Source organism: Corvus moneduloides, chromosome 3 (genome assembly GCF_009650955.1).
Source record: "Corvus moneduloides isolate bCorMon1 chromosome 3, bCorMon1.pri, whole genome shotgun sequence".
Lineage (NCBI taxonomy): Eukaryota > Metazoa > Chordata > Aves > Passeriformes > Corvidae > Corvus > Corvus moneduloides.
In genome coordinates, this window is record NC_045478.1 from 16,402,912 (window position 1) to 16,425,707 (window position 22,796).

Below are 22,796 nucleotides of genomic sequence, written 5' to 3' on the forward strand. Positions count from 1 at the left end.
CCTGCAGCCCATGGAGGTTCATGAGGGAGCATAGATCCACCTGCAGCCCATGGAGAAGAAGGGGATGCCTGAAGGAGTGTGTGTCCCCATGGGAAGACTACACTGGAGCAGACTCCACCAGGAATTGTGTCCCTGTGGAGAGAGGAGTCCATGTTGGAGCAGGTTTGCTGGCAGGACTTGGGACCCTGTGGGGATACAGTCTGGACCAGCCTGTTCCTGCAGGACTGCACCCCATGAAAGGGACCCACGCTGGAGCAATTAATAAAGAACTGTAGCCCATGAGAAGGACTCACATTGGAGAAGTTTGTGGGAACTGCGTCCTGTGGGGTGGACCTCATGCTGGAGCAGAGTAAGAGCGTGAGGAGTCCTCCTGCTGAGGAGGAAGGAGCAGAGGGGACACCATGTGATGAACTGACCACAGCCCCATTCCCTGTCCCCTTACACTTTTGGGACAGAGGAGGGAGAAAAATCAGGAGAGAAGCTAATCCTGGGAAAAAGGGAGGATTGGGGGGGAAGGTGTTTTAAGATATGTGTTTATTTCTCTGTGGTTTGATTTGTAATAAATTAAACTAATTTCCCCAAGTGAAGTCGGTTTTGCCAATGACAGTCACTGGTGACTGATCTCTCCCTGCCCTTATCTTGACCCATGAGCCTTTCATTATACTTCCTCTCCCGTGCCCAGCTGAGGAGGGCAGTGATAAAGCAGCTTTGGTGGGCACCTGGCGCCCAGCCAGGGTCAACCCACCACAAATCTTTTGTTACCTTCCGGAATATAATTTTTAAGCATTCTTTGCTATTAAAGTTTGCTTTTGGCAACTGTTGTTTTCCCGGCTTATTATAAGTGCCTTTAAAATGTTTCCATTAATTAAGGCTGCTTTTATGGGATACATCCATTTAGCAAAATTGCAGAAAGAAGTGCTGCCGACACATCTGCCATTGACTTCTGTTTGCCTGAGCATTTTATACCCCCGTGAATAGCACAGTGGGGAGAGAAAGCCTGCGAAAGAGAATGACAGAAAGTGGTGAATTCTGTCCAGCAAAACATGGAGGTCAGGAGAGACTCAGCTGATTACATACTCATGTTTTCCAGGATTTCATGAGGAGAGTGGAAAGTTGGTTAAACTCTGGTTACACCAGAATAGCTTTCTTAAAACATACTAACTGAAATACTCAGAAAATAAAAATGCATAAAATGTGAGTTTGAATATGTGAGATGGTGTTTTGTGGGATCAAGCAGGAAGGAGGTTGATCTGATCATCTCTGTATTAACTTACCAAGGTTTTTATACACCCTCAGCTGACAGCATTACTAGCCAGATTATAATTATAATTACCTTGGCTTCATCTCAGTGTTTATCTGCCATGACACCCACCCAGCCACCTGCCTGCTATTAATTCATTCAACACTAACTTCATCTTTTTTTCCTTTTATCTTGTTTTTTTCCTGTTATCCTTACTTTAAAAAATGTGTCCGTTATTAGAAACAAACTAACACAATATTTGTTTGCCCATGACATCATGTATTCCTTTGTTTAAAAAAAAAGAGAAAAAACCAACCCAGAATTCTTCTGATTATAAAAATAACCTGTTTGTATTTTATAGTAAAAACTGGAAAGATCTGGCATTTGACTCAAAAACTAGGAACAGCTGATAATCTTCTTTAAATTGAATCTTTTTTTTTCATCCATAATACTGCCAGATATTCAAATAAGAGGAAATTCATGACAAAGGGCAATAAGCAACATACACAGTAGGCTTGTAGGATTCCACTGTGGGTGCAGTTCTATATGAGTGCTGGATATTTGTTGCTGTTGTTGCTCCTGAGGTGCTGAAGTTTTTTATTTGTTCTGACAGAACACTGAATGTCCAAGTCTCCTGTAAAATGATGCTTAAAAAACCCAGGAAAAACCAGAAAGAACAGCCATGCTTAAAGACTTAGCACTGTTCTGCTATGCTGTTTATGGGACTGAAAGCACTTCTCCCCAGTATGCCAGGAACTGTGAACTGGTGCTGTTGTGTGGATGTCCTTTTGGATGTTTGGTGGGTGGTATATTGAAGAACACACTGTAATGTGTCTGAGGAAGCTAATTATAATAATGGCTTGGGGTCAGGTAAATGCTTCACTATTTATCTGACCCCATCCACTGTTTATTATACTCTGTGTGTCAACACATTTTTACAGAGAGAAAATTAGCAACTAATTAATTTAATTTCAGGAGTTAATGCCACTGTAAAGAAAAAAAAAACAAGGTTTATATTGAATAGTGATATGTCTAGAAGAGAGGATTATAAACATTGGAGGGTCTTTAAAAGCAGCGTTGAACTGAATAATGTAAAGGTCTGATTCTGCAATCATTCATCAAGCATCAGTTCATCAAACTCTGCTTAAGTATCTAGTCAAATCTTGTTCAAATCAAAAGCACCTGTTTAAATGCTTTCTGCACTAGGGTCTTAGACCCTGCTCATTTCTGACTTTGCTGAGCCTGCTTCCCTGAGGAAATGTGTCAGGGTGAAGGCCTAATTGCCCGTATTCCTCTCTCATCTGTTGATGCTCCTTTTTCCAGTGGCATTTCTGCTCTCTGTCAGTTAAAAGTTGACTCAGATATCTGTACAGGTTTTGGGGGCACAATTCAATCAAGCAAGTGAAGGAAGGGAATTTTCTGAGGGTGTATTATTGCTTATATTTTTCAGCTTCCCAAATTATGCAAGCCACTGTTTAGCATTGGTCCCTGATGGGTTTAAGCCAACACATTCTTCCCTTAGCATAACCCACAAAGACACAGTAACACCTTGTGTATATGGAGACAATAATTCTTAGCATTTTTACAGTCATTTTAATGTGCAGACTTTAAGTACTTTAGGATCTACTAAGTCTGGAGATTTTCCGATCTTTCCTACTATCTTTTTTTTCTCATATTGCCTTTCCCATCTTTCTTCTATCCTTTTATTCTTAGATGAGGTCAGTACTGGAGAATATTAGGCACACTTTGCCCAGGTTCTGGATGAATCCTTTGCTTTCACTCCAAGCTCTGTGGCAGGATGAAATTTCGTCTTCTTCCCCTGAAGGCCATAAGAGAGCCTCAGTGTGTCCCAGCTGGATCCCCATTCCAAGTGACTGAAGGTCCAGGGCTCCAAAGCACACTGCAGCCTGCAGCTGCTGAGCAGTTTTCTATAGTTTAAATAGCTAGCCCCAGGAGATGCAAAAAATCTGTGGCAGAGCTTAGAAAACAACCCAGATGTCTTAGCTGTTCTTCCTAGGCATTAAACAGCTTTCACTCTCAATGCGCAATCAATGATTGCTGGATTGCTATGTCACCTTTTAAAATTCTGGACCACTGCATGCAGAAATCTTTATTTTTAGCCTTAGTTTTTCCAATGATAAATTCAGGAAATATTTTAATACTGCGTAATTATCAGAACACAGCTATCAGTCTAAAACTTTCATTCAGCCCTGTGCTGATTTGGCACTGTGTGGCTGGCCTGGCTCTGTCTTCAAAGTCATCTTTTGTGTCAGATAGCAACTGCTGCAAGGGAAGTATGTGCAGCTACAGCTTTCACCAAGACATTGGCAGCTCTGAGGCTGGGGACCGGCAGGGCAATGCATAGGTCTTATGATCTTCCTCATCTCGTTGAAAAAGGTCATAGAAGTCATCAGATTGACTGCAGAACACTCCCTCTGAGCAAAGCACCTTTTGTACTGCAGAGATGCTGCTATTTTTGAAGTTGTGGTCCATGTGGAACACAAATCTTTCTTTAGCATGTATATCAATGCATCACAAATGCCCTCAGGGGACAGGGAGGGGCTTCATGTTCAGTGCAGTATTTCAACAAAATACAGAGTAATGTAAATAGGCAAGAAAATCCATTGCTCGATTTTGTTCCTTCTTTCCAAAAGCAAGTCAAGGAAGGGGTTTATGGAGATCCTTGACTGTAGTCAGCAAATGTATTCTTTTCTTATAAAGAGGTAATAATAAGAAAAAGATTGATATACTGGAAGCCTTTGGATTCTTTCTACATTAGGTTCATCAGGTTAAAATGGGCTGTGAAAGATGGCTCTGTAGGGGCAGCACAGGATACCATGGACCATGCATTTTAGAGGAGAGCTTAAAATGTGTCCTTTTTACCCCACGAGCCTTGTACAAAATCTTGTAAAAAGATCACTCTGTGCGAAGTACGAAGGATTTTATAGAGTATATAATACCCTTGTTCAAGAAGTATCTGCAAAGAATCACCTGCCTAGCAGACAAATCTTCCATTATACACTTTACAGGGATAGAAAATGGCTTTTCCTTTCACATATGGATGGGAGTTACAAATGGAAAAGCTGCTAAAAAATGTGCAGTCAGATGTGTCCCCGAGTATTTTCTTCTGCACTGTCAGAAAACATTTTTGAATCACAAATATTTTCCTGTTCATCTGTGCCCCATGGAAACACTTGATGAATAGATCAACCCCCATTCTGCATGCGTGCTTGCTGTGTCTCACTGTAGGTTTGCTAGCAAGCGTTCCTGCCACAAACAGATTTTCTGTCTTCAGACACTGGCCCTGGCCCCTGGCTGATGCATAAATCCCAGTCCTGCCAATCACCTGCACTGCACTTGAAAGAGAAGAGTGGCTTCCTTGAGGCCTGATCCTGCAATGACATCACATACTAATCACGAGTGACCATCAAGTATGACTGTTTAGTTCAGTCTCTTGATCACTGAATGAACACCATGAAGACTCAATAAGGCTGAGCTTTGTTACTAGGCTTGTTTGATCATCAATATGTGAATACTCAGAGGTGTGAATAAACCCAATATGGGAGGAAAAACCTCACCAAACAAATGATATTTAATGCCTAAAACATGCTTGCTGTTTTTTAGATACAGCATTACAAATTTTCTTTACAGGATTTAAAATCAATTTAGCGTTTGATGTCTATTTACATAGAAACCAGAAGAAAAGCCCCCAAACTTTTTCAGCTTTCTGTGGCTTTTCTATGGGGTCCAAATGTTATTTATGGATAAGTCACCTTATCAGTCAATGTTTCATAAATAATATAACTTTTACTGTGACCTTTTAAATTTTTTTTTACATTTATTTTTTGTTTGTTTGTTTCTTGTGAGCTTCTGGAAAGCATGGACTTTTTTGTGTCATGGTATTGGAAGATATATGAGATGCACAGTTGAGTAGGAACCTTCAGGCATGACTAGAATAGAAAGAAATAATAAAATGATTGTTAGCCATTGTTTTAGGCTGTGGGAAAATGTGCAGGAAAAAAATCATGCTAAACTGACACATTAAAGCACTGGAAATTGACCCAGATAAAGTTCTCAGAACCAGGATAAGCCAAGGCTGTTGCTGGTTGCTTCTTAATTAACTAACTGAAGCATACACAGCCAATAAAATCTAACTTTTGCAAGGCAAATAAGCCTGGACTTTTATGGATGCCAATAAAATGAATGTTGTCTGGAAGATATTCATTAACCAAGAGAAGATGTCTGTAGAGGCTATGGTCCAGAAAGTTGGTGGATTTAATGACACAGGCACAGAGGATTGTGTAATAAAGGGAGTGGAGCTGGTAAAAGAAAAGAAGTAGCATTTCTTCAGTGTGAATATGTTTCATTAAACCAGCAGTAAATTGCATGGACTTTTATTGTTTCTGGTCTACATTAGCCAAGGTCTGTCTAATGCTAGTGGGTCTACCCATTCATTTTCAGAACAGTAAGACTGTCTTACTGTTCCTCACAGGCTGAAGTGTAGATGACTAAAATGTAGTTGGATGCCTACTGTGCATGTTGGAAGGCGAACAAAAGCATTTGTGGAACAGCAAAATCTCATGTTTGTCTAATATCCCTTCTCTCCTGTTTGTGATTACATGGTTGAACAAGAAAAATGGAAACCCTGACAGTGTTTTCCATGCAGTTTGGAAACATCTTCATACTGAGACAGGTTGAGGAGGAAGGAAGGAAGGAAGGAAGGAAGGAAGGAAGGAAGGAAGGAAGGAAGGAAGGAAGGAAGGGAGGGAGGGAGGAAGGAAGGAAGGAAGGAATTCGGAAGGAATTCGGAAGGAATTCGGAAGGAAGGAAGGAATTCGGAAGGAAGGAAGGAAGGAAGGAAGGAAGGAAGGAAGGAAGGAAGGAAGGAAGGAAGGAAGGAAGGAAGGAAGGAAGGAAGGAAGGAAGGAAGGAAATTAGTTTCTGGACAATGAAAAGGATAAGCATAAAGAGAAAAATGATAGTGTGGTCGAGAGCAGCATCATGTATACACACTCTGGTGTCACTTCAGAGCCAGAGCCCCTGCTCTTTGTCAGACTGTGCGGGGGCTGGTGGCCTCCCCCATACTGGCTGCCTTTCAGAAACCCCCATGGGTTTCTAAACTTCACATTCTGAAGCAATGTGATGGCTAAAGCTCTTTCGCCAGGGTGTAGCTGCTTTGTGATTTGATCTTCAAGTGATACATGATGACTATGTGACTCAATTTGTTCTAGTAGCTATGTGGTTACTGTGCCAGAATAATTATTATATCTGGCTCTCTTTGCTTATTCTTGCCCAAAGACCTCCTTGTCTGCAGAGGGTGCAACATTTTAACTTCGTTTTCCAGTTTTGTTGTAAGGTAAGCCAGTAGCAGAGCCAGGACCACAACCAAGACCTCATGAATTTCATCACAACCACCTTCAGTGTCTCTTACTGCTTCCTAGTTGTTGGCTGAGGTGCTAGTCCATGCTTCCTTGTATGGACCAGGTAATTTTTTAGATCAAGAAAAGTCTGGATCCTGGAGTCTTCGGTACTTAGTTACCTGGTGCCTCATGTGTCATGGAAGAAAGATAGTTTGGCATACCATTGTGTAAACACACACTTCGTCTCCAAATAAAATGAAAAAAGGCTGGAAAAAGCCCAAGAATATGAAATAAATTCAAAATATGGGTTAATGATCACCAATAGATGTGATATGCTTAGTGTTTGGGATACATCTTTGTATCTTTAGATACAAAGTTCCCACAATAAATACGCATGTAAAAGGCATATAGGTACTGGGATAGAAGAGAAAACAATGAAAATTAATTCATTTTCTAATTAAATAATTAATTTAATCCTTTTTTTTTTTTTTTAAGTCTCCCAAACCTATTTTACCTTCTCTGGTAAATGGAAAATACCTGTCAGAATTTGGGGACTATGAGGAAACTAAAACTACATTCTACATTGGATGACAAAAGGCTTGCATGAATTTCCAGCTGAAATGTGCAGAGCTATGGAACAGTTAAATGAATGTTAAAATTTTCCCCCAGTTCTTATCTGGGAAGTTTTGTGTCTAGGCTGTCAAACAATCATTTAAAACCATATGTTATCCTTTTGGTGGCAAAGTGGGAACTAGTTCAGCTTAAGCTTTGCATCACAGAGACAGGAATGTTATGCATCCAAAAAAAAGGAGAAAACAGTAACACTTACTTCAGCACTGAAAAACTGTGTTTGGCTATTTTTCTTTTACAACTCCACAGCTGTTCTACTACCTGTAAATGGAGTGCTAAGATGAATACTTGTTTTAATTGGGGTGGGTAAACATTGATGGCAATTGTATAATATTCTGAAAGAGCAGAGAGAATATTTTAGTCACTATAGTAGGGCAGATTTAGGTTCTGCTACTGAAATTGTACTATGCACATGAGTAACTGCTCTTTTGGTGTGATTCAGTTGCTAACTGTTTAGCTCTGATAACCCTAATATTTACAGTTTCAGAGCCTTTCTGGAATCTGTTGTTTTTACACTGGAACATACAAAACTTCTTGAATAAATCTTGACAGTAGGCATGAGCTGCTCTTCAGACTGTCTACAGTGGTGTCCAGTTTGGTGGCTGTGGCTGCTGTTTCCCACCGAGTGAACTGAGACTCAGGATGTGACAGCAGTAAACAATGAAACCTCACCAAACCCTTTAAAGGTAGATGCTCTAGATACTCTGGCATTTGAAATTCTGCTACAGGCTACCTGAATATGGTTACATTTCCTGCCTTGATACAAATGGAAATGAGCCTACATCAGAACTGTGCGATGGGAACTGTCATATTTGAAAGAATTTTTAGAAAATACCGTACAAATATGAATAACTATATTTTGACATGAAGAACTAAAACCATAGAAAGCTTTTGTTCAGTTTTTCCCAATCATTTCTCCAAGCCACTGATTCAAGAAGAAAAGGTTATCCTTTTCTCTCCTCAGCCTCTAAGGAATTAATATTAATTTTTAGTTAATAGCTGAAGCACCAGTGCAAATGTGAGTTGTGTCCCTGCATCTATTAGGATATAAATACCTCTCCTTTCTCTCTCCTAGGGGTCACTCTATTTTAAAAGAGGCAATGGTAAATTTAACATCCAAGCTGTCATGAATGGAAGACTAAACACAGATGAAGAAAAGTCTTCCAGTTCTGTTTTCATTAAGTTTAATTTTCTGATATTTTTGTAATGAAGAAGAAAACGAAAGAATTGGAGCTCTACCATTGGAATAAAAGCCACACTCAGAGCAGGACACAGCTCACTGACATGAGCTGACTACACAAGCAACTTTATTTCTTCTTGGTTTAGCCTCTTCTTCTTAAGCTGCAGGCAAAAAAGCAATCATAGAATACTTGCAGAAAATTAAAAGAGCTTCCAAATTAATTACTGGCCAGACAAATGGAGTATCACTTAGCCCAAATTGTGTTTGTGTGAAAGATCCCACTAACTGTCATAGGTGAGGTTTCCAGTGGGATTTCTTCAGCACTTTGAGCCGTCTTTACCTTCTTTGAAAGGTGAGATATATTGGGTGCTAATGTTATTTTGTTTAAGCAAAAACATCCTATTCTGTACTTAAATTTTGCTTCTTAGTGAAACTCTTGAATGTGTATTGATTCTCTTGCTTTTCTCAGAGATGAAGGTGTTCTTGTTCCCTGAACCTGAAACAATACTTTAGCAATCATGATGGTCTCAGGAATATAAACGGAAATGGGTATTTAAAGACAGGTATCTATCTCTTATTAGGAAAACTGACTTTGAAAAAGACGGGCTTTCATCAACAAATCAGATCAGTGGTGTCTTAGGCCATGACTGGAACTTTTGGCTGTCACAACTTTGCACCCCAGTTCAGGATGCATCTGGATTCTTCGTGTACTGCCATGATTTCAGTGTGGTACAGAGACTGAAGAGCTCCCCTCAGAGACTGAAGAGCTCTTCATAGTAACCACTTTATTCTAAGACAAAGAGCTCTGCAAGCTCCTCAGGCCTGTCCTGCCAACTGGCATTGCCTTTTTCTTTTCCTATGCCTTTCCTAAAGCACAGATCATGTCCTCAGACCCCAGTGCTGACGCTGTTAAATTTTTGGTGGCATATGTAGCCACTTTCTTATTCTTTATTACAGAACATGTAACCATTATGTCTGTTGTTCTCCAAACTGCTTTAAGAATTACTATAAGCATTGTGAGAATTCGGCATTATATTTTGATCCAGGATTGACTACAGTTGTTTCTGTACAATTTTGAGAAACTCAGACCACTATTACATTTCACATTAACCACCATGTTGACCTTTAATAATCCTACCTACCGTAACTAATAAATATCACCAACCTGTCAGTCCTTAGTAGTTTTGTCTCCATAATTGGTCAATTAGTTTCTAGATAAGAAAATCTAAATTCTTTAATTTTTTTAAAAAAATCAATAAAATAAAAATATTTTACCTTTTCAGATGATGTAGCCATCACCTATTAGCAAACATATCCTTCAAAACCAGAAGAGTTATGCTTTAGTTATCAACACACATTTAAAAATAATTGGGACTGAAATGTCCTCCTTAGTTCATACCTTTAGGGATATATCTGCAGCTTGACCTCACCATGTCTTTTTCTATTTTGAGTTAGTTTTGACGTGTTAATAGGCACAATATTACAACTTCACATTGTGGAATAATATTTTGCCTTCAATTTGATACACATAGGCAACACAAGGGACTGTTTGTTATCTTCCAAGTGTAAAAACAAGTGCAACATAAGATAAAGCTGGAAGCAAAAGGCTTAGGTAGTAAAACATGTTTTCTTCCTTCTGTTTTTATCCTGATGAAGTTACAGGAAAAATATACAAGTTGTTTGTTTGTTAGGTTTCCAAGCTGCCAATACGTACAGTAGAGAAAAACAAAAAAATCAAATTTCTGACAGGTGCAGAAGGAGAGAGCTCTGAGGAAAACTTTGACTCCTCAGGGTACTTAAAAATTTTTCCTCTTGTCAGACCTAAAATAAAATTCAATCTCTATGTCCAAGAAAATAAACAGTTCTGTTGACTTGCCAGATATCAGGGCATGTCTTGGAGATTTTATGAGATTCATGTAGATGAAATTCAGATTTTTCTTTTGTTATCACTGATTCTGTATTGAAACAATACAGTTGTGGGAGAAAGTTAGCATTGCATTTCTGAAAGAGAAGAGTTTTAACTTATGGCATCTGATTTATGTGACCTGTTCTAGTGATGCCTGAGGAAGCAAACTTGAGCAAGAATGTTTCACTTCTTCTTTCATCCCCTGTTGTCTTGGTTGGTGGTTTTTCCTACCTTCCAGTCCCTTCCCAAATATCCTTTCCTTCCAAAAAACTGCCAGAAGAAATTCCAGTCCAAACAAAACTGCCTAAATATGCGTGAGTTGCATGAATATCTGGGGGATGTGATGGAGCAATGGAGATGAGGTGAATCTGATCATCACCTGCACGAGAGAAATAGTCACAACACTACCATGATGGATGACTTGGCCATCTATTGCCCACCTGTACCCATAGAAGGAACCCTAGGTTTGGTGACAGTAAGTTGTGTAATGTGTCCCTTTGTGGCAGTTTGTGCTGGGAAGGGATGTGCTGTTGACTTGGAGTGGTAGCAGGATCTGCACTGCAGTCTGGTGGAGTCCACTCAGCTCCAGTTGTCTGACCCTGTTCATGCAGCATGGCTCAGGGACCTTCCAGATGGCCACCCCAATCCCATTTGCCTCAACTAATATCCTAGTAAGGCCATAATTGTACTCACTCTGTTTTAAAACTCAGTTTTAAATTTGAGGAGGTATTCCTGGTTCTATCTCAAAGTTTCATAAATTAAATTGAAATCAGTCACATTTATGACTGGTTGTTAAAAAGCTGTAAGTGTTATGAATTTATGACACTGTGCTCATGTTCAGCTGTTCACTGCTTCTGCTTCTAGGTCTTTTCGTCCTATGTGGGATAAAATTTATATTTGTGGGTGAGATCATTATAAATCTTTTATGCACCACAAGTGCAATTTTAAATGTTTGCAGGCATGGAGAAATGTGCCCATGAGATATCAACTATATTTCATGGGTTATTGCTTCATAGAGCTGACAAAAAAAAGAGCTTTGCAACTAGTATACACTCACACACCTTCTTAAGTTTGCATGTTTGACCTTTAAAAGCTGGTAGGCAGCATGAAATGTGCAACTTAACTTAGGAAATAAAATGCTACATGGTCCATATTGTACTTGGATGCCAGTTTGCCATGTTAATTTTCTTTCTTTAGCAAAAAATACCTTCTCAGAAGACTTGCCCATGCCTAATCCTTCAAGGCTTCTTGCTGATTCCAATGACAATGAAATGGGTTTCTCAGGAGTGGGTGTAGCTTGTGTACACCTCTGCATAAATCAGTGATGAAACAGAGGCTGGCAACGATGAATGCATGGCTCACAGCAGATGCAAGCCTGTTGCTGAGATCTGTAGCCTTCAATCTGAGCTTCCCTATTACTGTTCTTATAGATTATGTATTCTGGGGCACAGAGGAATACAGTTTTCAAAAAAGATTTTTTTTTGGGGTGGAAAGATGGATGGGATGGATGAGTGGCCTGTTCATAGATGACAAGCTAAGAGCTAGGTTTTCAGTGGGGCATAAACTTAAAAGCGCACTTGGAAAAAATATGCTTTAATAGAAAGCACAGTGTTGAGAGCTGGGAAGCCTGGGGTTTCCTAACTTCATAGCAGGACTATGACAGCTGGTGTGGGGTCAGTAGCTCTGACCAAGGAAGCTGTGACCGGTCTGGAGAGATGGTCCCATGGAGGATCGCCTTCCCGAGGCCCGGTGTCTTCCCTCAGCTGCTGGCAGGAGGGCCTGTGCAGAAGCTGTCAGCTCTTTAGTGATTGTCAGCTCGTGATTTCAGCTCAGCTCTGCAGGGCAGCCTCCAGGCCAGACCAGGGAGAGAGACGAGAGGCCCGTACAGCTGTTCCACACGAGGCAGCTTTATCGGTCCGTACTCCGGCGAAGGGGAGGCCAAGGACAGGCTCTCTCCGCCCTCGCAGGGGCAGGGGGCTGGCTTTATAGGGATACAGGGGGTGGGTGTCAGAGGGTAAAGGCCAATGGGTTACAAAGGATCTGCACAGGGCCTCCCAGAGGATTCTGGGTCTGTCTTCCTGATGTAACTAAAAGGTGGTTGCCTTTCCAGGGGGAGTCCTGCTGAGAGATTGATCAATCTCCTCACCTAAGCAGACGTCCCTCCAGGGCAGTGGCCGGACATACCCTACACAGGACCACCAGTACAAATAGCTTCACTTCTCTGTGGCTTACCTGGGCATCTATTTACCAGGGACATGTCACCCCAAAACATCATAATATGGCAGGAGTGAGTAATTTTCTACTTCTCAGTCTATGTCCCAGCCTGCCACCATTTTCCATGCTGAGCAAAGCTGGGGAGAGCCATCCTGTAACAGGCATCTCCACAGTGCTGGGGACACACCTCTGAAACATGATTGAGTGTGAGCATCTACAGAATGCATCTACATTGGCTTCATCCTATTACTCACCTCACTTGCTCATTTTGGACAAAAAAGCTACTTGAGACTGAGGCTGTCCCTTACTGTATATTGCTGCTTTAGATATCCATTGTAAATATTAAAAAGTTAAGATAAGTTTCCAAGGTCTGTGTGATATGACTATGATGGATTGGGAATGGTGAATTATCAACTAATTCTAAGGAATATCTTTTCATGTTTCACCTATGAATATCTTATATCTATGTTACTGGATATTTGGTAATTCCCTTATTGCTTTCCTTTGCTGAACAATCTATGTAATCCCTTTAGCTTTCATGATCTTTTTACCTCAGGCTTTATATATTGTACTAGAGAGATTAAGACACACACATACCATTTTCTCTGTCCCCTGATTTGGGGAAATGACTTTTGATGAAGAGATGTCAAGAGGGCAGTGAGAATGTTACCTGTTATCTCCATCAATATTAGCACAAATGTGCTCGTAAATGTTTCAATGCACATATGCGTCCTTGGAACATATTAGCAGCACAACATAACTACTGAATATTCACAAAGCACAAAGTAATTGCATTCATGGTTGCTATTTTAACAAATAGGCACAACCTTTTTTAATGCAACATTCATCCAACTTCATAGTATGCATCAAAATACATTTGGATTGTTTATGATTGATGTGGTCATCCTCTTATGGTTCCTGTGGGCTAGATAGAAATAGAAATGTAGGGCAGAAGTCTCCATTATTGTGCAGCTGCTTTTCTCTGCACTGTCAGCATAAACTCACACGAAAGCTGGAGGATCTGGCTCAGCATAAATGTAATTCTGAGATGATTAGCTGCTGTGGGGCACCTACAATTCTCTTCCTTAGTATTGTTGAGATAACATCAAAGGGATACTTGTCCAAAGAGAGAAGGCAATGGGAAGGCACACACTCGTTCATGTTGACTATTGGCTGTGATTTTGGTTTACAGTGTGTTACGGCCAAGCAGTAACCGGAGCAGCTTTTGAGCATTTCTAATAGAATGGAAAGCAAATGGCCCTTTCACAAAGCAGCACCAAGTTAAGCAAGACTCAGATGTAGCTAACCTGTAGGTGAGGTAAAGATACTTTGAGGCCATAGGTCTGTATCATAAAAAGCATGTGGGTTTCTGAAGGCTCATATTAGTTTCCAGTAATACCCACTATTATTTTCCACCAGGGTTCATGACTGCAGGGACACATTTCTGAAAAATACAAATAAAGTTATACCTGATTTCTGGAAGTGACCTAGTAGCCTGATTCTCCATTTTTGGTGAAGCTTAGACTCTTATTTTCTTGCTTTTCAAAGCAGGGCTTATCTGTGGAACTTAGACTGCTAATGAGCTTAGGAGGTGCTGAAACTGTTGACCTCCAGACTGAAAACCATTTGTATCTTTCTGTGGCTGTGATACATGCTGTCTGTAAAGGTTCAGATCGCAGGATCTGTTCACTTTCTGTTTTGTAAATATATGTATTGTATAAAAATTAAATATTAGATCTATTTCTGAAGTTAAGGAAGGATGAAGAAAAGAAGTAGTGTTGCAATACTTCAACAGAAGCAATTCGTCTGATATTATTGGATGTACTTTTCAGTATTGTAAGTGCGTCTAAGGGAAATGGATATTGAAGAGTTTTTTGTGCTCCATGACTTTGAATATTTTGCATTAATTAGTTTTGTCTCTTCATAGTTCTTGTCCTCAGTAGAACCTGAATCCTTAACTAAAAAGTAATTAGGCTTTTAATGTGACTGTGAAGATTAGAACAAACACACAGGCAACCACTGCTTTCCTTAATCAGAGTAACTCCTTTTTTCCCCTTTTTTTAATGTAGTGTTTTAATCCTTCTAACATTCTCTAAGACAAACTAACCTCTGTCTCTGTGTACCTGAGGGATTGTGCAATGCAGACACAGTTTGCTGCAGCTTTCTTTCACTTCTGAAAAAAGCCACTGTTGGGGTCCCTCCCCTGCCGTGTAGCCCTGGGAGAGGGGCCCTGAGGGCACAGACACGGGGCTTCCCTGTCCCTGCTCAGCCTCGTTCCCATTGGTTGGTTTGTGTTCCCTGCGCGGGCAGAAGGACCCTTGGTCCCGTGACTGCAACAGTTCCTCAGCAGAGCCCCGGCCATGCAGCTGGAGAAATAAACATCTCTGAAACAGCTATCAAGAATCTGTCTGTCCATATATATTTCCTTTCCACAGGACTCCTGGTTTGATATATGCGTGTTGCAGGATCCCCACTGCAACAAATGGTGGATGATGTGAGCAGAACGATCCCCGATCCCTAAGCGACTGATTTGTGTGAGTAAACCCTGGAAACTTTGGATTCCTCTTCTTGGTTTTGCTTTGCTATTCCGTATCTAAACTATGGAGGAACAGTGGGAAGACTCTTGGCTCTCCGAGCCGCATATGGACATTTATCTTAAACTTAAAATGATTCTTGAACAACGATTTGTAAATTTTAGCTTGATTCAAGCTCAAAAAGAACTGAAACACTTCCTGGCATGGTTGTTTAAGAACTTTTTCTATGTTTCTTGGGATTTAATTCTTACCAAGGGCTTTTGGAAAACCGTTTGGACACAGTTAATACTGGAGTCAAAATATATGCCGATGGAAGAATATTTTCGTGAATATTATTTAGTTACCGAGACTGTTGAGCAATGTCAGCTGTGTCCTGGCGAAGGGAAGCCTGGCTCAGGGACCGTGCGGCCCAGGCCACGTGCGCCGAGCGCTCTGCGAGCAGCAGCGAGGCAGTTCCCGCGCGCGGGCGGAGCCACGCGAGCCGCAGTGTCGGTGGTGGAGCGAGGCGCGGCGGGACCCGGCGGTGCCCGCCCGGCCCTGCGCAGCGCGTGGTGGAGCGAGCCCCGTGAACGCCCGACCGAGAGGGGCGGCGCGCGGGCGGCGGCTGGCGGCGATGGCGGTGGAACGGAGCCGCGCCCAGCCGAGACGCGCGCTGGAGCAGGGCGCGGGGGGGTCGTCGCTCGGGGGCCCGGCCGAGACGTGGGTGCAGCGCCCGGCATCGGCAGCGAAGCTGCGACCAGAGGAGGCGACGCACGGAGAACTGAGCGGCGCGGCCCGGCCCGGCCCGCGCAGCCCCGAACGCGACCCCGGGAAGAGCGCGCAGGCACCAGCAGCCCCGACAATTCCAACACGGGAGCGACTGAAGGAGAGAGCAAAGACGCAGCGAGACAGAAAACAGCAGCCACTCGGAAAAAGATCATAGTAACTAAGACCTTAGGGATAGTAAAATGGTATAATGTTAAGCAAAATTATGGTTTTATAACAAGGTGTGACAACCAGCAAGACATATTCGTGCATAGAACTGCTATTAAAAAGAATAACCCTGAAAAATGCATCCCAAGCTTGGGAGATGGAGAGGTGGTGGAATTCAAAATTATACAAGGTAGAAAAGGGTTACAAGCATCGCAGGTCACTGGGCCTGATGGTGTTCCTGTAAAAGGCAGTATATATGCAAAAAATCGTAGTCATGTTAGACAGTATCTCTATTGTAAGTCCCCCCTACAGTCTCCCTTTCCTAATCCCACCTTTCCCTTTTACCCTATGTCCTATTACCCCCAGTGTATTCCCAATCCGTTTTTTCATCCATGGTTTCCCTCACAAAACCATGCTTTTGCCAATTGTTTCCCCAAAAATCCCTTTCCAATGCCGAGTGGGGGATGAAAAGGGGGAGGGAAGAAGTTAAACCCTCTCCTGCCTCAGTTTCCCCACAAAGCATGCTCAGAGAGTCCTGTCTCCCTTCTGTCAGCCCTAAGATGTTCCAGAGAATCTGTTTGGACATTTAAAGACTCAGGAGGGTGGCTTGTTTTGTTTTGAAACTGTTCTTGTTATGTTTATCCAGTTGTTTTCATTCTCCTTTTATTAAAATAAAACGGGTGAGGTGTTGGGGTCCCTCCCCCGCCGTGTAGCCCTGGGAGAGGGGCCCTGAGGGCACAGACACGGGGCTTCCCTGTCCCTGCTCAGCCTCGTTCCCATTGGTTGGTTTGTGTTCCCTGCGCGGGCAGAAGGACCCTTGGTCCCGTGACTGGAACAGTTCCTCGGCAGAGCCCCGGCCATGCAGCTGGAGAAATAAACATCTCTGAAACAGCTAGCAAGAATCTGTCTGTCCATATATATTTCCTTTCCACGGGACTCCTGGTTTGATATATGCGTGTTGCAGGATCCCCACTGCAACAAGCCACAATCCACTTAATCTGACAAGTGAAACCTTTGATTACATGTTACCTACACAATACTGCTTCTTTCCATGTTAAGGCAGGGAAGGAAGTAAATGCAGAAATGTGTCTGCTAAATTTCCAAGTTAGCCATCTGTTGAAGGAAACTGTGATCCTGACAGGTGCAAATGCTGGACTCTTGGGCTTAGGGAGTCTCATGAGCCTTTCAGAGGTTTTTCACCTCACTGATCCAAAATAAACTTCAGTACTTAGGAAAAATCAAAACAAGCAAGATGTTTCAGGTAGCACGATCTGGTACAGAGCAAAGAACAGGAAGAGAGAAAGAGAGAGAGAAGAAAAGCCTCCAGCAGGTTATTTCTGTGCTTTGGTCATTAATTGCAATTCTTCTGTGACCTTCCTTTTCGAGTTACCCTTTCCCTGGGTGTCTCCAGTGCAGGGTGTAGCAATAGAAATGCTACTGTTTAAATATGAGCCATGTGACTAGTAGGTAGCACTAGCAACTCTCTAGTCCATAATTTAACAATTTGTGCAATGATCATCATGGATACGAACCCGTACTTTTGCCTTCCTTTACCTGAAGGATAATTGCAGGTTTTGGTTCTTGACTAGCTTTTGAAGTTTGTACCACTGTACATCTCTCATAGTTAAAAAAAATACACTGCAAAATGGAGACATATGCATACAGTTATATCAGATGAAGTGTAGCCTATCTGACAAATTACTCTGTGCACATTTCTTGTCTAACAGTGGACTAAAAAGGGAAGAAAAACCCAACACAACACTGTTTCACTGTTTAACTTTAAAGTACAATCACTGATCAACATCTTCCGCCTAAAAAATGTGCTTTCAGCACAATCCTCAGCCTCAGCCATCATGTTTCAGCCACGGTACCACAGAGACACGAATATGAGCTTGTAGAGTCATTGTGTTTACTGATAATAACAGCAGCAGCAACAACAACAACAATAATAATAACAGAAATAGCCTGCTTCTGTGAATGGGGTTCTGAGACACCAGTCCAGTCCTGTGCATATCCAAAATTAGCTGGGAGATAGATGTATCCTTCTCCTTGCCACATGTATTTGTGTGTACATATAGCATATATCAAAATTGCCTTAGTTTGTCACACATAAATACATAAATCTCTCTCTCTCTCTCTTTCTCTACCTATCTGTATGACTTTTCTTTCAGAAGTAAAAAAAAATAATGGGGCCTACATACAACACAGAAATAGACCATCTTCCTGTATCAAGTAGAATAAATTAGTGCTGAATGCCTAGGTTAATGTTCACTCTGAACTGGGGCCTGCACAGCTGGGATTCTCAGTGCTGTTTGATCTGCCCTTTCAAGCTCTGATGATCCCACTAAATTGCATTTAATGGACGCAGGGCTGAAGTACAAAAAAATGAGAGGGCTTGTTATAAAACAGTACAGACAACTTAGCTCACATGCACACTTTTTCTTTGTACTTCATGGAAGACTGTCCTGATGTGGGGGAAAAGATTTCCTGAAGCACTCCCCTGGCATTGTTTGCTTGAACTTCATAAGTACAATGGCCATTTTGGGGTAATCAGATTTACAGTCGCTATAGCCATGGATTAATTTTATGGGAGGCATTTGTCTTGGGGTGACTTCATGATGTGTATCCCCTATCGCTGCTCTATGCCCAGAAAATTAACTTTGTGCCTTTCTGTGCCTTTAAACTGAGCCTGAGAGGGGGGAGAGGAAAAAACCGAGCAAACTTCTCAAAGTGGTTGTTCAAGGACACACATACACACTCCTCTGTGTTCTTCTGCTGCGGTAGAGAGCGGAGGAAGCACCCTGCTTGCTTTTCAGCCAGCTTGCGGTTCCTTTTCTCCAGAAAACTCGGAAGAGTTGAACTTTGTTTTCCTGGGACTTCAGGTTTTTTTTCCCTTCTTGTCTTCTGGACTGTTTCAACATCAGAACACATAGGGAGAATTTTCTACTGAGGTGGAGGCCCTGGAGGTGGGCCCATGACCCAGCTCCAAGGAGGAGGAGAGAGACCACACCTACAGAAGGACTCTGAAATCTTCCCAGGTTTCTTTCCACAGCGAGAGGTTTTATTATTTAGCATTATTATCCTTTTCCTGTGTGTTTGTTAAATAAATAGCTTTTACCTCTTTCACTTTCCTCCGAGGAAAACGTCATTCTTTCCCAGACCTGGTGGGGGGGAGGGGGGGGGGGGCGGTGGTTATAGCTTGCCTTCTATCAGAGGATATTTTTCCTCCAAATTTCCCCAAACTGGCACAGTACTCAGCTAGTCATATCAGAACAGCATGTGACACACCTGCACACTGCACTAGTAGAAAGAAAACTACTCTGAACACTTATTAGCCAGACACATCTGAGTTAAATCAATAGATTTCACCCATGCAGGCTACTAAAGGCTACTAAAGGCTGCAGTTAATGCTTCAGATTTTTCCTGTCCTGCAAGACAGCACTCAAAATTTACCCCCAGCTGAAAAATAGGAATTTTATATTGGTGCTCTTTTTGACAGTATCCTGGGATATTCATAATAGGGGGAGGTGCAAATTGAAAACTATAACCTTTAATTTCTTTGATGATTTTAGTAGATTTTATTAGATGTTTATTTCCAAATAAGCATGGAAAATATTTTTTTTTTTTTACTGGAATGATTGAATGCACTTTCCATCTTCTTCACCTTAGATTTCTATATCTATTAATCTATTATTCACTAATTTTTTCTCTGTGCCCAAGATTTCTCTTGAGAGCCAGTTTCTGGGCCTGGTCTTTAAATTCCCATGATAGAAATGGTCCTTGGCAAATCACTAATCCTAAAATCAGCACGGTGCTATATAAATCTGGAAAGACATAAGGCATTTAGTTATTGGAAAACAGTCATCATCTGACTCATCCATATTGATTTATAATATAGAAATAACATGGATTGTCTTTTCCATTTTGCACATAATCCAGACAACAACATTTAGCCTGAAAATAATAATCTGAAGACTATAGACCTAAACTAGATGTGTATTTTCTCTGTATACAGAAAATCAGGAAAACATGCAGTGGAAGTACAGACAAATTTATGCTGATGTGCTGATTGCATAGAGTCCAAGCCTCTAATATGTACCTGAAAGGGGAACAGTAAGGTCTACGTGGATCCCTGTATCACATGTATTGATTTCACTATGACTGTGAGTGTAAACCTGTCTGAAGGATGTTTCCTATCATAGCATGTTTGATACTGCACATAGAATCATATAATGGTTTGGGTTGGAAGGGTCTTTAAAAATCATCTAGTTCCAAGCTCCTGCCATGGGTAGAGAACCTTTCACTAGACCAGGTTGCTCAGAGCTCCATCCATCCTTGTCTTGAACACTTCCAAGAATGGGGAGGCCACAACCTTTCTGGGCAGCTTGTTCCAATGCCTCATCAACTTCACAGTAAATAAATTTTACATCATATCTAGTCTAAACTTACTCTTCTTCAGCTTAAGGCCATTCTCCCTTGAGTTAGTTGAGGAGAGATTTGCAGACTGCCTAATAAAAAAGGAGCTTTTTTCCTGTAATATTTTCCATGTGGTAATAACAATGTTGGGGTACTTGAGTGATACTGGTGATTTCTGTGGCTAGGAAGTGTGTGACAGCATTATATAAAAATTTCTGCAGGAAAACAGATCTATATTTATGTATTTTAAGCTTACAATCAGCCATCATGACAATCCAATTTGACCTTTGGAATATTTTCTAATTTTTCCTGACCTTGCTCCTAAATTTACCTGAATTAGTTCCTGTTTCAAATCTATGACTTACGGCTACATTGGAATATTAGATAAGTGCCTGTGTCCAGAGAAGCCTGAGAGGTGGCTGTAATGAGATGTCTCCCAGAGAGTCCAAAAGTGGAGTTTTCTAGCTACTCTTCGTAATTAATCACATGATAGTTTCCACTGTAGGAGAGTTTCCACTGAGAATAAGGGATAGTGCTATTGAACGTTGCATTTCAGATCCTTAAAACTGATCCTCTGGAGAACCTCCAAGGTACTTTGCCTCTCCTTCAAGGAAAGACTACAACACTCTAAGTGGTGGAGTGTTTTTTCTGGGAAACTGATAAGAAACATGCTTAGAAAATAGTCAGCAAAGGTGAAATGACAGTATAGAATCACAGGTTAAAGCAATCAGCTCAGCTACTGTAGGGAGATAATTTAATAAGAAGATTCAGGGAAAAATAATTCTCCTCTCCTCTCCTCACCTCACCTCGCCTTGCCTCGCCTCTCCTCTCCTGTTTCAACTCTCAAGAACACAAAGCAAAGACTGTCAGTAACAGGTAAGCATGTTGCTTTCTGTGGTGACTGGTTTTAAGGCAGGTTGCAACTGTTAAGCTGAAAAAATTACAAAGAGGGGGGCTAAGATTAAAAAAGAGATAGCATTGTTCTTAGTCATATTCTTTCTTGAATTCCAAATGTCTGCATATCACGGACTTAGTCTGGCCTATTAAATATCTAACTTTAAAATCTGGATTGAGATCCAAATCCTGGCTGAATTTATGCTTCACCGAAAGGAAGAGATTCGATACAGATCAGTGATCAGCAGTATTTGCTGTGAAGAAAGTACAGGTGTGTTTACTAAAGGCATTAATTGATTAATTTTTACCTACTGCTTCCAAATAATCTGCTCTTAAAGGTGGTCAGATATGAGAACAATAAGATGCTCTGGACTGTACCTTTCTAAGTGATTATCTGTAAGATAGTGGTTGCTTAGTAAGGCCAACATGCCTGCTTCAAAGCTGAGGCCACTGAAAGCAATAGAGTGTTTTCTATTGAAAATTTTCTGATAAATGTGCAGAATGGTGTGAGAGAAATGTTGCATGTTATCAATAGGCCACTGAGACAAAAGCTTTGCAAAACATTAAAACTGATTTTTTTTCTCCCTAGGAAATGTCTTTGATTCCACTTGCCATTTCTGTTTTGATGGTCATGTTTAGTGGTGTAGTATGAAAATGACTTTTGATGCTAAGAATGGTACGTGACATGGTAGAGCTCTATTTTTTGCCTTAAGCTCTAGTCTCCTTATTTACTATAATGAACACTCCAGGATGGAGTTTCCTCTAAATTAGAACAGCAATTGTATGCAGCCGCTGTTGTAGGGCTGGCTTGAGAACCTGCTTGGGGTGATGAGCAACAGGGCTTTGGAAGGGTGCCTCCATGGAAAACACTGGACATTACAGAAGACTGGGAGTCAGGAATGAAGTGGTGCTCTTGCAGAGACATGTGCCTTCTTTTATTCTTGCAGAGGTTCCCTAAGAGCTACAGGTGGTGGTAGATTACTAGTCTAACCTGCCCTTTTGCTGTAAATAACACTTTCTAGCAGAGGGGCTGCTTTAATAATACATTAGTTTATTATATATATATAAAAGAATAACAATTGGATAGTTTAATAAAGAACAGTAGTATAATAGTGTAATAGTTGTGTCATAAACAACAGTACTTTTACTACAAATACATTTAACTTTATGCAAAAAAAATATGCTAGTTACACAAAGTTCATTGTTAGCATTATCTAATTATAAAAGATGCAAAAGTAGTAATCTGGGTAGGGACCAAAGTACTTGATGATATTTTTAATAAAGAGTCATAGTCAGCTTGTTTGGGATCACAATAATCTTAGTGCCATTCACATCCCTGTACAGATTTAGTGACCTTCCCTAGTCATTGAGGTGAAGATTTTCAAACACAGATGAAGTGCTTATGTCCATGTTTTAGTAGTTAATAAAAGTGACTTGATTTTCAGAGTGTTTGTGTCTCCCCATCTTCTAATTCCAGTGCAAATCATGATTACTTGCAACTGAGGTGAAT

At 41.1% G+C, this 22,796-nt stretch overlaps 2 long non-coding RNA genes across 2 annotated transcripts in view; both read left to right on the plus strand.

Moving 5' to 3' along the window:
- LOC116441965 overlaps positions 1-22,796 on the plus strand; it is a 401,148-nt gene that overhangs the window by 121,186 nt on the left and 257,166 nt on the right. The window lies entirely within an intron of this gene.
- On the plus strand, positions 6,175-9,581 carry LOC116441967. The gene is made up of 2 exons (XR_004239316.1): positions 6,175-7,916; positions 8,306-9,581. It is a non-coding gene; the product is annotated as an uncharacterized LOC116441967 (long non-coding RNA).